The sequence below is a fragment of the Hyla sarda genome, chromosome 7 (assembly GCF_029499605.1).
Source record: "Hyla sarda isolate aHylSar1 chromosome 7, aHylSar1.hap1, whole genome shotgun sequence".
Taxonomy (NCBI): domain Eukaryota; kingdom Metazoa; phylum Chordata; class Amphibia; order Anura; family Hylidae; genus Hyla; species Hyla sarda.
In genome coordinates this window covers 15,946,932-15,965,525 of record NC_079195.1, presented here as the reverse complement: position 1 = coordinate 15,965,525, position 18,594 = coordinate 15,946,932, and the positions used below count along the sequence as shown (strand labels likewise).

General features: G+C 45.8%; 1 long non-coding RNA gene across 1 annotated transcript; it reads left to right on the top strand.

Moving 5' to 3' along the window:
* The first annotated feature begins 5,573 nt into the window (after positions 1–5,573).
* On the top strand, positions 5,574–10,583 carry LOC130281875 (uncharacterized). Its single transcript, XR_008846145.1, has 3 exons — positions 5,574–5,885; positions 8,120–8,215; positions 10,048–10,583. It is a non-coding gene; the product is annotated as an uncharacterized LOC130281875 (long non-coding RNA).
* The last annotated feature ends 8,011 nt before the right edge of the window (positions 10,584–18,594 follow it).

The window sequence follows — 18,594 nt, the reverse complement described above, 5'->3', positions numbered from 1 at the left end:
TAGTATATTGTGCAACATTCTGGGAATTGGAGGATTGGTTGGATAAATACCGGTGCATTGCCGTGGAATGAGATTTGCCATAGAATGAGAGGGTCCGCCTCCATCACATCCTATTGGCTCTCTCTTGTCACGCATCGATGCGCACAGCAGTGTCAGTTTGGCTATCACAGGGAGAGGATCTCCTCACCCTGTGATAGCTGAAGCTGCACGGAGCTCTCATGGCCTCTGTGGCCCGACAGAAGTTCACACACGTACGCAGCTCATACGGCTCCCTCATATACATTTACTGTTGATCCACAGCGCTATCGGGATCCCTATGCCCGATGCCGCTGTCATCAGTGTGCGTCCCCGCGAGCGCCCCACGCCTGCAGCTGTACTCCCCGTCCCCCGCAGCTCTACTCCCCGTCCCCCGCAGCTCTACTCCCCGTCCCCCGCAGCTCTACTCCCCGTCCCCCGCAGCTCTACTCCCCGTCCCCCGCAGCTCTACTCCCCGTCCCCCGCAGCTCTACTCCCCGTCCCGTTAACGCTCAGGGAGCGGGGAACAGAAAGTAGAGCATCGGGCGCAGGTTAAGTTATTCGCGTAGTGCTGCGCATGCGCAGTACTACTTTACCTGCGCCCGATGCTCTATTTTCTGTTCCCCGCTCCCTGAGCGTTAACGGGACGGGGAGTAGAGCTGCGGGCGTGAGGCGCTCGCGGGGACGCACACTGATGACAGCGCCATCGGGCATAGGAATCCCCATAGCACTGTGGATCGCTCCCTGAGCGTTAACAGGGGACGGGGAGTGGACCGACGGGGGACGGGGAGTAGAGCTGCGGAGGACGGGGAGTAGAGCTGCGGGGGACGGGGAGTAGAGCTACGGGCGACGGGGAGTAGAGCTGCGGGGGACGGGGAATAGAGCTGCGGGGGACGGGGAATAGAGCTGCGGGGGACGGGGAATAGAGCTGCGGGGGACGGGGAGTACAGCTGCGGGGGACGGGGAGTACAGCTGCGGGGGACGGGGAGTAGAGCTGCGGGCTTGGGGCGCTCGCGGGGAGGCACACTGATGACAGCGCCATCGGGCATAGGGATCCCGATAGCGCTGTGGATCAACAGTAAATGTATATGAGGGAGCCGTATGAGCTGCGTACATGTGTGAACTTCTGTTGGGCCACAGAGGCCATGAGAGCTCCGTGCAGCTTCACCTATCACAGGGTGAGGAGACCAAACTGACACTACTGTGCGCATCGATGCGTGACGTTTAAAAATGTCACGTGACAAGAGAGAGCCAATAGGATGTGATGGAGGCGGACCATCTCATTCTATGGCAAATCTCATTCCACGGCAATGCACCGGCAGAGGTCTTTTAAAAAATTTTGCAGAGGTCTTTTTTAAAATGAAAGAAGCGATCTGATTGGTTGCTATGGGCAAAAGTGAAAGAAACCCTCTGATTGGTTGCTATGGGCAAAAATGAAAGAAGCGATCTGATTGGTTGCTATGGGCACAGGTTTTAATAAATCCCCCCCAATGTGCTTATCAATCAGTTTAGGAAAAGGCTTCAACGGCTCAAAAAGAAAATCTCGTTCCTTAGTAATGAGAATAAATTTGGCGCTCTTCTGTCACGCGCCGTCATTATAGAATACATTCCTAACAATATTTTTGACATCTTCTTAAAATTATTGTAACAACGAAAGTGTTTAACTCCATTATCTCCTCTGGATGCGACAATTGACAACGTGTTCCGCGGCGTCCGCCCACTCATGCTAGTGTCGGCGATTACGGGATCCAATCGCAGGCGCCTGATAGCTGCCATTATATTAATGCACTGCAGGGGAATTTAGTATTGAGGGAAATTATCCCATCAGATTTCATCGGAAGGATAGCGGGGGAGATTTATCAAAAGCTGTGCAGAGGAAAAGTTGCTGCGTTGCCCATAGCAACCAATCAGATCGCTGCTTTCATTTTGCAGAGGCCTTCTCAAAAGTGAAAGTAGAAATGTGATTGGTTGCTATGGGCAACTGGTCAGCTTTTTCTCTGCACTGGTTTTGATAAATCTCCCCCAGTGTGTTTACACAGGACTCTACATACGTGTAAGAATCAGATATCATGGCGGGCACCTATACAATGGCGAATGTCACAACTGATGCACAAAGGGGGAGATTTATCATTGCCTTAAAGGGGTACTCCGGTGAAAACCTTTTTTCTTTTAAATCAACTGGTGGCAGAAAGTTAAACATATTTGTAAATTACTTCTATTAAAAAATCTTAATCCTTCCAGTACTTATTAGCTGCTGATTGCTACAGAGGAAATTCCTTTCTTTTTGGAATACTGATGACATCACGAGCACAGTGCTCTCTGCTGACATCTCTGTCCATTTTAGTAACCGTGCATAGCAGATATATGCTAAGGGCAGCATGGTGGCTCCTTGCAGTGCTGGGGACTTGGGTTCAAATCCCACTAAGGAAAACAATAAATAAAGTGTTATTATTATTATTATTATAATAATGTCAGCAGAGAGAACTGTGCTCGTGATGTCATCAGAGAGCATTCCAAAAAGAAAAGAATTTCCTCTGTAGTATTCAGCAGCTAATAAGTACTGGAAGGATGAAGATTTTTTAATAGAAGTAATTTACAAATCTGTTTAACTTTCTGGCACCAGTTGATTAAAAAAAGAAAAGTTTTCCACTGGAGTACCCCTTTAACCTCTTGTGCATGACAGCGTTCCACTCCCCTTCTATGACACGCGCTCATAGCTGGGTGGTCCTAGCTGGGTGGTCCTGGTGGCTATCTGCCAGGACCCATCTCTAATGCCACACATCACCGATCATGGTGATTCCCGGCTTTAACCCCTTAGACACCGTAATCAAATTGATTGTAGCGTCTTAAATGCAAGTAAAAATGTCCCGTCAGCTCTGTGAAATTAAGTAAAAACACCTTCCTGCCAAATTCAGGGCCCGGGAAAGTGTCTTCTTCCCTTCCTCACAAGCGTCTAGACAAAGTGTATGCGGTAGAGCTTTTCCCACCACAGCAGAGCTGCGCAAAAGTCATCATCCTGCTGCCCCTTCTTGATAAATAAGATGCACGCTAGTCAAACCCACCACCCAAATAAATATGGGAAAATAGTTTTACCGTAGAGATTCTTTGATAAATCCGGGCCAAAGTCTCTAAAACACATAGTAGATGTGGCCTCAAATGTACATGGTGCGCTCTCACTCCTGAGCCTTGTTGTGCGCCCGCAGAGCATTTTACGCCCACATATGGGGTATTTCCGTACTCAGGAGAAATTGCGTTACAAATTTTGGGGGTCTTTTTTTCCTTTTACCTCTTGTGAAAATAAAAAGTAAAGGGCAACACCAGCATGTTAGTGTAAAAACATTTTTTTTTTACACTAACAGGCTGGTGTAGACCCCAACTTTCCTTTTCATAAGGGGTAAAAGGAGAAAAAGCCCCCAAAATTTGTAATGCAATTTCTCCCGAGTACGGAGATACCCCATATGTGGCCCTAAACTGTTTCCTTGAAATACGACAGGGCTCCGAAGTGAGAGAGCGCCATGTGCATTTGAGGACTAAATTAGGGATTGCACAGGGGTGGACATAGGGGTATTCTACGCCAGTGATTCCCAAACAGGGTGCCTCCAGCTGTTGCTAAACTCCCAGCATGCCTGGGCAGTCAGTGGCTGTCCGGGAATGCTGGGAGTTGTTGTTTTGCAACAGCTGGAGGCTCCGTTTTGGAAACACTGCCATACAATACGGTTTTCATTTTTATTGGGGGGGGGGCAGTGTAAGGGGTGTATATGTAGTGTTTTACTCTTTATTAGGTGTTAGTGTAGTGTAGTGTTTTTAGGGTACATTCGCACTGGCGGGTTACGGTGAGTTTCCCGCTAGGAATTTGCGCTGCGGCCAAAAATTTGCCGCAGCACATACTTGAAGCAGGAAACTTACTGTAAACCCGCCAGTGTGAATGTACCCCGTACGTTCACAGGGGGGGGGCAAACCTCCAGCTGTTTCAAAACTACAACTCCCAGCATGTACGGATAGACCATGCATGCTGGGAGTTGTAGTTTTGCAACAGCTGGAGGCACACTGGTTGGAAAACCTTCAGTTAGGTTCTGTTACCTAACTAAGTATTTTCCAACCAGTGTGCCTCCAGCTGTTGCAAAACTACAATTCCCAGCATGTACTGATCACAGAAGGGCATGCTGGGAGATGTAGTTATGCAACAGCTGGAGGTACGCAACTACAACTCCTAGCATGCAGAGACAGCTGTTTGCTGTTTGGGCATGATGCGATTTGCAGTTTTACAACATCTGGTGTGCTATAATTTAGAGACCACTGAACAGTGATCTCCAAACTGTGGACCTCCAGATGTTGCAAAACTACAACTCCCAGCATGCCCAGACAGCAAACAGCTGTGTGGGCATGCTAGGAGTTGTAGTTTTGCAAGATCTAGAGGGCAGTATAGAGATCACTGTGCAGTGGTCTCTAAACTGTAGACCTCCAGCTGTTGCAAAACTACAAATTCCAGCATGCCCACACAGCAAACAGCTGTCCGGGCATGCTGGGTGTTGTAGTTTTGCAACATCTGGAGGTCCGCAGGTTGTAGACCACTGTCCTATACTTTACATTGCACGAATCCCTCAACATACAATGGTTTCAACAAACGATGGTCGGTTTGGAACGGATTACCATCGTATGTTGAGGGACCACTGTAGATGCCATTGACGTCTACGAGAAAGATTGGAACTAAATTCATCAAACCCAGCGATTGGGGGTCTTTGATCTTAAAGGGGTACTCCCGTGGAAAACTTTTTTTTTTTTTTAAATCAACTGGTGCCAGAAAGTTAAACATATTTGTAAATTACTTCTATAAAAAAAAATCTTAATCCTTCCAGTACTTATTAGCTGCTGAATACTACAGAGGAAATGGTTTTCTTTTTGGAACTCAGAGCTCTCTGCTGACATCACGAGCACAGTGCTCTCTGCTGACATCTCTGTCCATTTTAAGAACTGTCCAGAGTAGGAGAAAATCCCCATAGCAAAACTCTTCTGCTCTGGACAGTTCCTAAAATGGACAGAGATGTCAGCAGAGAGCACTGTGCTCGTGATGTCAGCAGAGAGCACTATGGTCATGATGTCAGCAGAGAGCTCTGTGTTCCAAAAAGAAAACCATTTCCTCTGTAGTATTCAGCAGCTAATAAGTACTGGAAGGATTAAGATTTTTTAATAGAAGTAATTTACAAATCTGTTTAACTTTCTGGCACCAGTTGATTTAAAAAAAAAAAAAAAAAGTTTTCCACGGGAGGGCCCCTTTAAAGGTGTACTGCATTCCTAGACATCTTCAGGCGGCCGTGGTCGTGACGTCATGCCACGTGCCCTCTATTCATGTTTATGGGAGGGGACGTGACAGCCATCATGCCCCCTCCCATAGACATGAATGAAGGGCACATGGCATGACGTCACGACCACGACTGCCCAAAGCCGGCGTTCTGAACGGGCGCGGGGCAATAGACGCACTGATGCCAGGACCCCCGCGATCCTTTGGATAGGGATAAGATGTCTAGGGGTGGAGTACCTCTTTAAGTGGGAGCCAAATGATTTGTTCATCTCCGAGGTGACATCTTGAGGTCACAGACAGGACTGCACGCACCGACCTTATGGCGGTATAATTGACACCAGGTTCGCCGTTTATTCTCTTCTTCTGCCCACGCTCTTTTGTTAACAGGCTGGCATGGGCTCACCGCGCCTGGAAGATGACATACGATTTTTTTTTTTTGAGCCATCTTAAAGCGCGTCGCCGGAGGGTTCCGCAACGAGATGTGGCGTCTGATGGAAAACAGAGGATGTTTGCTCCGCCGGGACCGAAGGCGGCATCTACAGCTGAGATTGGCTTTGAAGAAGTGGATCATGTGCTGCCAAGGGATGGGGGGAGGGGGGGCATGACGGGAAACGGAGCGATGAGGTGATGTAATTGCATTACGCACATCTTCAGCCGTCTCGGATCCATTAATCAGCGCGCAGGATACGATTAGAGCAGGAAGGCGGCCTGGACTCGCTCCGAGCACATGTCCCACCGCGCAAAATGCATTACACATTAAAGTGGAGGCGCAGGCCGGCCGGGGGCCATTGTGTCTCCTTCAATCTGCTGCGGCCTCCAAAATGATGGCTTCTCTGGGCGACACCAGATCTTCTTCTTCCCCCTCCTCATAGTCTCATCGGGGGAGGGGGGGTATGTCATGAGAAGCTTTGGGGCCCGAGGGGGGGATCCAACCTCTCTGGCCTCGGCGAATTAATGAACGAACCCCCCGCCCCTTTTACCCCCTTGGGCGCTTATGCTGTGATAATTAAATAGTTCGGACAATTAAACGCACAGCAATCCCAAATACGTTTAATTTCAGGTTTTACTTTTTTATTTATGTTTTATTTTTATTTATTTTTTTGGGGGGGGGGGGGGTGATTTGAAATTGTAGGATGGGGTGGGGCGGGGGGGTTTCATCCTTTTTTTGTTCGTGGACCAAATACTCCCCATCCGTATGGTTTTCATTTTCCTATTAACCCCTTAAGGACTTTGCTCCTTGCCTTTAAAAAATCATAACTCTTTCAATTTTGCACCTAAAAATCCATATGATGGCTTATTTTTTGCGTCACCAATTCTACTTTGTAATGACGTCAGTCATTTTGCCCAAAAATCTACGGTGAAATGGAAAAAAAATCATTGTGCGACAAAATTGAAAAAAAAAAACGCTGTTTTGTAACTTTTGGGGGCTTCCGTTTCTATGTAGTACATTTTTCGGTAAAAATTACACCTTATCTTTATTCTGTAGGTCCATACGATTAAAATGATCCCCTACTTATATATGTTTGATATTGTCGGACTTCTGGAAAAAATCATAACTACATGCAGGAAAATTTATACGTTTAAAATTGTCATCTTCTGACCCCTATAACTTTTTAATTTTTCCCTGTATGGGGCGGTATGAGGGCTCATTTTTTGCGCTGTGATCTGAAGTTTTTAACGGTATCATTTTTACATTGATAGGACTTATTGATCGCTTTTTATTCATTTTTAAATGATATAAAAAGTGACCAAAAATGCACTATTTTGGACTTTGGAATTTTTTTGCGCGCACGCCATTGACCGAGCGTTTTAATTAATGATATATTTTTATAATTCGGACATTTCCGCACGCGGTGATACCATATATGTTTATTTATTTATTTTTTTTAATTGGAAAAGGGGGGTGATTCAAACTTTTAATAGGGGAGGAGTTAAATGATATTTATTCCCTTTTTTTTCCCACTTTTTTTTTGCAGTGTTATAGGTCCCATAGGGACCTATAACACTGCACACACTGATCTCTTACACTGGTCTTTGTTATCCCATAGGGACCTATAACACTGCACACACTGATCTCTTATACTGATCATTGTTATCCCATAGGGACCTATAACAATGTACACACTGATCTCTTATACTGATCCTTGTTATCCCATAGGGACCTATAACACTGCACACACTGATCTCTTATACTGATCCTTGTTATCCCATAGGGACCTATAACACTGCACACACTGATCTCTTATACTGATCATTGTTATCCCATAGGGACCTATAACACTGCACACACTGATCTTTATCATTGATCACTGGTTTCTCATAAGAAACCAGTGATCGATGATTCTGCCACTTGACTGCTCATGCCTGGATCTCAGGCACTGAGCAGTCATTCGGCGATCGGACAGCGAGGAGGCAGGTAGGGGCCCTCCCTCTGTCCTGTCAGCTGTTCGGAATGCCGCAATTTCGCCGCGGCTATCCCGAACAGCCCGACTGAGCTAGCCGGCCACTTTCACTTTTAGCCGCGCGGCTCAGCTCTGAGCGCGTGGCTAAAGGGTTAATAGCGTGCGGCGCCACGATCGGCGCTGCGCGCTATTAGAGGCGGGTCCCAGCTTCACTATGACACCGGGCCCGCCATGATATGACGCGGGGTTACTGTGTAACCCCACGTTATATCAGGAGAGCAGGACCAAGGGCGTACCTGTACGCCCTTGGTCCTTAAGGGGTTAATACATTTTTATCGTTTCACAATGAAAAGTTCTGCAACCTTTTAATATACTGTACTCTTCCTTTCTTCCCATGTTTAAGATCTCTGCTTGCTGACAGTGAATGGGAGCAGTGGCTGAAAACCTATATAATCCTAGACCTTTTGGTACAATTGTTATCCCAGCTGAACGATGCTCTGTAAGTTATATAGATTGTACTAGAGACTGATACATTGTACATAGCTAGTCCTGCTCTCAGCTGAGAAGTGATACAATTGTATCCAGTCTAGACAATGCTCTGTGAGCTAAACATCCTGGACTCCAGACTGATACATTGTACATAGCTCGTCCTGCTCTCAGCTGAGAAGTGATACAATTGTATCCAGTCTAGACAATGCTCTGTGAGCTAAACATCCTGGACTCCAGACTGATACATTGTACATAGCTAGTCCTGCTCTCAGCTGAGAAGTGATACAATTGTATCCAGTCTAGACAATGCTCTGTGAGCTAAACATCCTGGACTCCAGACTGATACATTGTACATAGCTCGTCCTGCTCTCAGCTGAGAAGTGACACAATTGTATCCAGTCTAGACAATGCTCTGTGAGCTAAAGATCCTGGACTCCAGACTGATACATTGTACATAGCTAGTCCTGCTCTCAGCTGAGAAGTGATACAATTGTATCCAGTCTAGACAATGCTCTGTGAGCTAAACATCCTGGACTCCAGACTGATACATTGTACATAGCTAGTCCTGCTCTCAGCTGAGAAGTGATACAATTGTATCCAGTCTAGACAATGCTCTGTGAGCTAAACATCCTGGACTCCAGACTGATACATTGTACATAACTAGTCCTGCTCTCAGCTGAGAAGTGATACAATTGTATCCAGTCTAGACAATGCTCTGTGAGCTAAACATCCTGGACTCCAGACTGATACATTGTACATAGCTAGTCCTGCTCTCAGCTGAGAAGTGATACAATTGTATCCAGTCTAGACAATGCTCTGTGAGCTAAACACCCTGGACTCCAGACTGATACATTGTACATAGCTAGCCCTGCTCTCAGCTGAGAAGTGATACAATTGTATCCAGTCTAGACAATGCTCTGTGAGCTAAACATCCTGGACTCCAGACTGATACATTGTACATAGCTAGTCCTGCTCTCAGCTGAGAAGTGATACAATTGTATCCAGTCTAGACAATGCTCTGTGAGCTAAACATCCTGGACTCCAGACTGATACATTGTACATAGCTAGTCCTGCTCTCAGCTGAGAAGTGATACAATTGTATCCAGTCTAGACAATGCTCTGTGAGCTAAACATCCCGGACTCCAGACTGATACATTGTACATAGCTCGTCCTGCTCTCAGCTGAGAAGTGATACAATTGTATCCAGTCTAGACAATGCTCTGTGAGCTAAACATCCTGGACTCCAGACTGATACATTGTACATAGCTCGTCCTGCTCTCAGCTGAGAAGTGATACAATTGTATCCAGTCTAGACAATGCTCTGTGAGCTAAACATCCTGGACTCCAGACTGATACATTGTACATAGCTCGTCCTGCTCTCAGCTGAGAAGTGACACAATTGTATCCAGTCTAGACAATGCTCTGTGAGCTAAACATCCTGGACTCCAGACTGATACATTGTACATAGCTCGTCCTGCTCTCAGCTGAGAAGTGATACAATTGTATCCAGTCTAGACAATGCTCTGTGAGCTAAACATCCTGGACTCCAGACTGATACATTGTACATAGCTCGTCCTGCTCTCAGCTGAGAAGTGATACAATTGTATGGTCTAAACCAGTGTTTCCAAACCAGAGTACCTCCAGCTGTTGCAAAACTACAACTCTCAGCATGCCCGGTCAGCCTTTGGCTGACCGGGCATGCTGGGAGTTGTAGCTTTGCAACAGCTGGAGGCACACTGATTGGGAAGCACTGGTCTAGACAATGCTCTGTGCGACTCCAGACGGATACATTTTACCTGTACTGATACATTGTATCAAACAAGAGAGAAAGAGACCTTTAAGTTATGTTGCAGATTCCATCATATTTGACCGGAAGAAGAGCGAAGCATGCAGCGCCATTCTTCTCATAAAAAAGGACACCAGGGCAGAACCCAACAGGCCCTGGCGGACATTCCGAAGACAGCGAGCGGAACATATATGTTACTCAGTACCTAATCGTGGTCATGTATATAAACTTATTATGTGTCTAGCACATATATTTCTCTCACAAATACCTGCTATCTGTTGCTTACTTGTTTGTCATGCCCTGCTTTGTCCTCAATCTGAATGACTCTTCTTCCTCCCTGAGTCTGCTGTGCTGTGTCTCTTCATCCAATCACTGCAGGCTGCTCTGTCACTCTCTCCTCTCTGTTTTCATGCTGCAGTCTGATAGGACAGGAGTGAGCACAGAGGAGATCAAGTCCCGCCCTCACTTCCTGGGCTTTGTCCCTGCTTGTGCTTCAGCTGGGACAAAGATGATGCTGCAGCCGGGCAGGATTATGTTCTGGCTGGTATGGGGACCCCTAGTGGTCTTCTTTTAATTTTTTTTTTTTTTTTTAATAAACCATGTTTCTATAAAAAGGAGATACAATTTGTTTTGTAAAGCATATTAGAAAGGTAATGTTTTCCCCAAGATGTGCAACATATAAAAATATTTTCTAATCTGACAGCACCCCTTTACAGTACAGTACTCCGGTGGAAAACAAATGTTTTTAAATCAACTGGTGCCAGAAAGTTATACAGATTTGTAAATTATTTCTATTTAAAAATCTTAATCCATCCAGTACTTATCAGCTACTGTATGCTCCACAGGAAGCATCGAGGAGGACGCGTGCGCATGGTAAGTGACCAGCGGCACGTCATCTTCAGTGTTCCGACCTCCGCTCCTCCGGGACCTACTGCTATGGCCCATAGGCCATAGCAGTAGATCGTGACCCTGGTCCCCAAACCGGAGGAGCGGTGGTCGGAACACTGAGGCATACTGAGGCAAACAGGCATACAGCCTCCAGCCATACACTGCATATGGCTGAAGGCTGTATGTCTGCGGGGGAGCTGTACTGCACCTAATGTGGGGAACTATACTGCACCTAATGTAGGGAACTATACTGCACCTAATGTGGGGAACTATACTGCACCTAATGTGGGGAACTATACTGCACCTAATGTAGGGAACTATGCTGCACCTAATGTGGGGAACTGTACTGCACCTAATGTGGGGAAATATACTGCACCTAATGTGGGGAGCTATACTGCACCTAATGTGGGGAACTGTACTGCACCTAGTGTGGGGAACTGTACTGCACCTAATGTGGGGAACTATACTGCACCTAATGTGGGGAACTATACTGCCAACCTAATGTGGGGGAACTATACTGCCAACCTAATGTGGGGGAACTATACTGCACCTAATGTGGGGGAACTATACTGCACCTAATGTGGGGGAACTATACTGCACCTAATGTGGGGGAACTATACTGCATCTAATGTGGGGGGAACTATACTGCACATAATGTGTGTGTGGGGGGGGGCAACATAATGAAGTGCTCTGTCTTCCAGGCAGCCTTAATCTGGCCCTGCTGCTGGGAGTTGTAGTTTTGCTACAGCTGAAGATACCCTGGTTGGAAAACACTGATCAAGCATCTAAGTTTTCAGGAAGAGCAGATCGTGCACTGTACATAGGAAGAAAAGCACAAGAGAGGGACTGTGAATCATATAGGATCTAGAGCTGTGTTTCCCCAACCAGAGTACCTGAAACTGCCAAAAGCTGCTGGGAGTTGTAGTTTTGCAACAGCTGAAGACACCTTGGTTGGAAAACACTGATCAAGCAACCAAGTTTTCAGGAAGAGCATATCGTGCACTGTACATAGGAAGGAAAGCACATGAGAGGGATGGTGAATCATACAGGATCTAGAGCTGTGTTTCCCCAATCAGATTACCTGAATCTGCCAAAAGCTGCTGGGAGTTGTAGTTTTGCGACAGCTGGAGATACCCTGGTTGGAAAACACAGATCAAGCATCCAAGTTTTCAGGAAGAGCAGATCGTGCAGACTGTACATAGGAAGGAAAGCACGAGAGGGATGGTGAATCATACAGGATCTAGAGCTGTGTTTCCCCAACCAGGGTATCTGAAACTGCCAAAAGCTGCTGGGAGTTGTAGTTTTGCAACAGCTGAAGATACCCTGGTTGGGAAACACTGATCAAGCATCCAAGTTTTCAGGTAGAGTAGATTGTGTCGATAGGAAGCAAAGTACATGAGAGGGATGGTGAGTTATCCAGAGCAGTGTTTCCCGAACCAGAGTGCGTGCAGCTGTTGCAAAACTACAACTCCCAGCATGCTCGGACAGCCTTTGGCTGTCCGGGCATGCTGGGAGTTGTAGTTTTTCAACAGCTAGAGGCACCTTGGTTGGAAAACACTGTTCTAGACCTTTTCCAGTATGTTTGTGCATTAGCTGGCTACAGACAGTCCATCCTAGATGGAGATGATAGGACGTCCTAGCAGTGTGTTCTCTAACCTTCAGGGCATTCATTCATCTTCTTCTTCTCCTCCTCCATTATCAATCAGGATACATTCACAGCGACGATAACACAGCGGCGGCAGCGTCTCTTGATCACGGCTTGGAGGACGTTTTTATCCATCATTGAAAAGGTCATTTTCATAATTTCCTTCCCTGCGGCACGATGTGCGCGGTGGAGAATACTTGTGGTTTATCAGGTATGTCAGGTGACGAAGAGCCCTCAGTCCGCAATACATGTCGGAGGCCCCATTTAGTGGGATCGTGGATGAACACCGAGGACCAATTTTGTCAGTCTACATGGAAGCGCTCTCTGTCTGTATTATGTAGAGGAGCGGTTTCTAACCTGCAGATGTCCAACTGCTGCAGAACTACAACTCTCAGCATGCCCTGTCCTGTTTGAAATGTTCCTTCTCATAGACCCTATGAAGAGCATCTATAAACTGTCTCTGGAGGACCTACCCTGTCCAGCAATACACAGACCTGTGTCCTGGAGCGAGAGGATGGGGTTGTTATCGGGTGTAAATTGTGCACTGTGTGACATTGCATTATACCGCACTCACCATCACTAGCCCTACAGAGTCATCTGTTTCTTTCCAGCACAGCTGCATTCATGCATTTCCTTATTGTAACTAGTCTAACCCACAGAAAATCGTAGTGTTTATTGTGACAGAGGAAGTGGCCAGTCCTGGGTCAGCTGACTTGCTTTGAACTACAGGATGACCTCAAAAAACAAACAAACAAACAAAACACACACACACACACCTCTATCTGTATACAGCTGCAGCTATCTCTATGTGATCAGGAGATATAGTAGTTATACTCTTCCTCTCCAGCTCTATCTGTATACTGCTGCTATCTCTATGGGATCAGGAGATATAGTAGTTATACCCTTCCTCTCCAGCTCTATCTGTATACTGCTGCTATTTCTATGGAATCAAGATATATAGTAGTTATACACCGCCTCTCCAACTCTATCTGTATACTGCAGCTATCTCTATGTGATCAGGAGATATAGTAGTTATACTCTTCCTCTCCAGCTCTATCTGTATACTGCTGCTATCTCTATGGGATCAGGAGATATAGTAGTTATACCCTTCCTCTCCAGCTCTATCTGTATACTGCTGCTATTTCTATGGAATCAAGATATATAGTAGTTATACACCGCCCCTCCAACTCTATCTGTATACTGCTGCTATCTCTATGGGATCAGGATATATAATAGGTATACACCTCTCTTCCAGCTCTATCTGTATACTGCTGCTATCTCTATGAGATCAGGATATATAGTCATTATACACCTCCCCTCCAGCTCTATCTGTATACTGCTGCTATCTCTATGGGATCAGGATATATAATAGTTATACACATCCCCTCCAGCTCTATCTGAATACTGCTGCTATCTCAATGGGATTAGGATATATAATAGTTATACACCTCCCCTCCAGCTCTATCTGAATACTGCTGCAATCTCTATGGGATCAGGATATATAGTAGTTATACACCGCCCCTCCAACTCTATCTGTATACAGCTGCACCTATCTCTATGTGATCAGGAAATATAGTAGTTATACTCTTCCTCTCCAGCTCTATCTGTATACTGCTGCTATCTCTATGGGATCAGGAGATATAGTAGTTATACCCTTCCTCTCCAGCTCTATCTGTATACTGCTGCTATTTCTATGGAATCAAGATATATAGTAGTTATACACCGCCCCTCCAACTCTATCTGTATACTGCTGCTATCTCTATGAGATCAGGATATATAGTCATTATACACCTCCCCTCCAGCTCTATCTGTATACTGCTGCTATCTCTATGGGATCAGGATATATAATAGTTATACACCTCCCCTCCAGCTCTATCGGAATACTGCTGCTATCTCAATGGGATTAGGATATATAATAGTTATACACCTCCCCTCCAGCTCTATCTGAATACTGCTGCAATCTCTATGGGATCAGGATATATAGTAGTTATACACCTCCCCTTCAGCTCTATCTGTATACTGCTGCTGCTATCTCTATGGGATCAGGATATATAGTAGTTATACACCTCCCCTTCAGCTCTATCTGTATACTGCTGCTATCTCTATGGGATCAGGATATATAGTAGTTATACACCTCCCCTTCAGCTCTATCTGTATACTGCTGCTGCTATCTCTATGGGATCAGGATATATAGTAGTTATACACCTCCCCTGCAGCTAAAGGCTGTCGGGGAATGCTGGGAGTTGTAGTTTTGCAATATCTGGAGGTCGACCGTTTGGAGACCACTGGGTTAGAGGGCATCATCCAAGGGGTCAGGGGGACAAATATATAGTGACCTTAATACCCCCGGACAGCCCAAGGCAGGGGCTCCACTCTTGCCGGGTTATTTTCTATGTAAATTCAGGCGGATGTGAATCCATTACCGCGGTCCGGGCAGATTAAAAGCTTTTTCGACAGCCTTTCCCTGTAATTGAATCTGGGCCGCGGCTCCCACATCCTGGATATTAAAGGCTTCAAGGTTAGGAAACCTTTCACCGTATCGCGGCGCGCAGGAAATCATTCATTCTGCCCATCGAGCTGCTCTCCACGCACAGATGCGGATTTGTTACAATATAATGTTATTAGCAACGTCCACTTATTATAAATGAGAACTCCGCTTCCACCACTCGACCTAAAGGCTCCATGATTAATTCTTCTCTTCCCAGTCAAGGCTGCAGGAAGTCCACTGCACCGGATCTAGATCTATATACAGACCCCCACCAGGAAAAGAGGCAGCTCTATCTGTATACTGCTGCTGCTGCTAGTTCTATATCAGGATATTTAGTAGTTAAACGCCTCCCCTTCAGCTCTGTCTGTATACTGCTGCTGCTAGTTCTATGATATCAGGATATTTAGTAGTTATACACCTCCCCTCCAGCTCTGTCTGTATACTGCTGCTGCTAGTTCTATGATATCAGGATATTTAGTAGTTATACACCTCCCCTCCAGCTCTGTCTGTATACTGCTGCTGCTTGTTCTATGATATCAGGATATTTGGTTGTTATACACCTCCCCTCCAGCTCTATCTGTATACTGCTGCTGCTATCTCTATGGGATCAGGATATATGGTAGTTATACACCTCCCTCACCCTCTATCTGTATACTGCTGCTGATATCTCTATGGGATCAGTATATAAAGTAGTTATACACCTCCCCTTCAGCTCTATCTGTATACTGCTGCTGATATCTCTATGGAATCAGGATATATAGTAGTTATACACCTTCCCTCCAGCGCTATCTGTATACTGCTGCTGCTATCTCTATGGGATCAGGATATATAGTGGTTGTACACCTCCCCTCCAGCGCTATCTGTATACTGCTGCTATCTCTATAGGATCAGGATATATAGTAGTTATACACCTCCCCTCCATCTCTATCTGTATACTGCTGCTATCTCTATGGGATCAGGATATATAGTAGTTATACACCTCCCCTAAGGCAGTGTTAAATTTTTTTTTTATTGAAAACTGGGAGGGGAGGGAAGCTTAAAGGGCCACTCCAACCCTAGACATCTTATCCCCTATCCAAAGGATAGACTTGCATTGAGGGGGCGGGGCCGTGACACCACGAGCAGGGCGCGGATGTGACATATCGCTATCAGACATCATATCCCCTATCCTTTGTATAGGGGATAAGATATCTAGGGGTGGAGTACCCCTTTAAGAGTCTCCTTTATATGTTACTTCTGCTCTCTGTTATCAGCCACATCCAGAGCGGTTTCTTTTATCCCCTGACTAGTCCCCATATCCTCAGAGAAATAAACACATTCTGCTCAGATACTTTCTAAAAAGTTTATTACACATTTATGTAGAAATCCGCCCAGATGCCAGGACGTGGCAGAAAAATGGTTACGTATATTGCATATGTTAAAACAAGGCGCGTGGGAATTCAAGTATCACAAGAATCTGAACAGTGAATGGTTAACAGCACAAAAAAGTCCAACAAAACCAAATACTTGATCAGTTTTTATCGATCAGTTTTCTTCTGTGTTGCCAATGCTTGGCTGCCTACAGTGTTTACAATGCTGGGCAGCTCATAGAGGGCGAGACTGCAGTGTGATTGACAGCTCTTCACCTAAAGGCCAATGCATAATCTTACAGCAGTGTTTCCCAACCAGGGTGCCCCCAGCTGTTGCAAAACTACAACTCCCAGCATGCCCGGACAGCCGAAGGCTGTCCGGGCATGCTGGGAGTTGTAGTTTTGCAACAGCTGGGGGCGCCCTGGTTGGGAAACACTGTCTGACCGGGAATGCTTTTCTTGCTTCAATTTCACCAGCAACCCATACACGATATACATTGTGGCCAAGGTTTTATAGTTCTGTATGTAATTACTGATGCCCTCATCCTATAGACCAGGGGGTCTTCAAATTGTGGTCCTCCAGATGTTGCAAAACTACTTTTGCAACAGCTGGAGGCCCCCGAATTGGTAAATACAGCTTTAAAGATTTACTGACTTTTGTAGTATGGTGCAGCTTCCAGCAGTCTGCATGTGTTTTGCAACAGCTGGAGTCACACTGGTTGGGAAAAAAAAAAAGCTTTATAGATTTACTGACTTTTTGCAGTATGGTGCGGATTATAGTGTATGCTCTGTGCACTTTCCAGCAGTCTGCATGTGTGAGGTCCACAGCCGGACCATTGATTGGTAAATACGGCTTTATAGGATTTACTGACTTTTGCAGTATGGTGCAGCTTCCAGCAGTTTGCATGTGTTTTGCAACAGCTGGAGTCCCACTGATTGGGAAAAAAAAAAAATATATATATATATATATATATCTATTTATAGGATTTACTGACTTTCGTAGAACGGTGTGTGTGACACTGTGGCAAGGAAAGGGTGTATTTCCCTAGCTAACCCTGGAGAAACCTCCACCTGTGGCCTAATTAATGAGGTAGCAGAAAGGGGAAGTGTGTTTAAAAGGAAGTCAGACAGAATCAGGGAAGCAGGGGTCCTAGTGAGGAACACACAGCCCGAGCTGTGAGTGGCCCCAAGAAGTGGTGTGGACGAGACACACAGCAAGACTTTGCAAACGTTGTGTGTGAACAGTGAGTAGAAGGTTGCAGGAGGCACAAGTTTAACTGGCTGGGAAAAGCCCACCAGTTGATAGTCAGGGCATGCTGGATTTTTTTAGTTAGTGACTAGACAGTCTAGGGTTTTGTTTGTTCCTGTCTTATGTTTTCATTTATCCTTGAACCTGTCTAATAAAGCTGGCGAGGGGCCGGACTTGCATAAAGTACTGTTGTTTGCCTGCTGATTGAAGTGGAAACGTGTCCTCTGGCAGGGTGTCAAGGACTATCCCAGAGCTATCCCCAGGGAGAAATGCTTACAGGTGCGAATTATAGTGTATGCTCGGTGCACTTTCATGCACGTGTGACCAAACAGTTGGACCAAATTGGTAAAACACTGCTTTATAGATTGCTCACTTTTTGCAGTACGGTGCGTATTATAATATATGCTCTGTGCAGTTGTTTCCAGCATTCTGTGTGTGTGTGTGAGGTCCCCCATTTGGAGACCACCATTCCCCATTCTATAGCTCTCCAGCTGTTGCAAAACCACAACTCCTATCATACCCCGACAGCCTGTTTTGGTCAGCTATACCAGTGTTCCCCAAAATAAAAATCCCAGCATGGGCCTTTGTCTATCAGGGCATGATGAGAGTTGTAGTGATTCAACAGATGGAGTGCACAGCTACAGAGTTTTAGTGTTATGCGTATATTTGGGTATTATGGGCTATTATTATGGGCATTTCTGATTGCCCACACTGTGTCCCTAGAGGGGTGCCGAGGGTCTCTTGCCCCAGTCCCTACTTATAACAATGAGGCTAGCAGGGTTACGATATTGCTGGGTTTGAGTTAGTCCGGTCCAGACTCCTAGTCAAGCACCTTGAGTGAGTTACCTGAAGGCAAGTGGCAGCATTGGTTAATTTGTGCACAGCAATTAACAAGTTAATACACTACTATGTTATATAAAAAAAAAAACGCGGCACAAATGAGAGTGGAGATGTATAGAGGGGTCTGCATATGGTCATACGGGA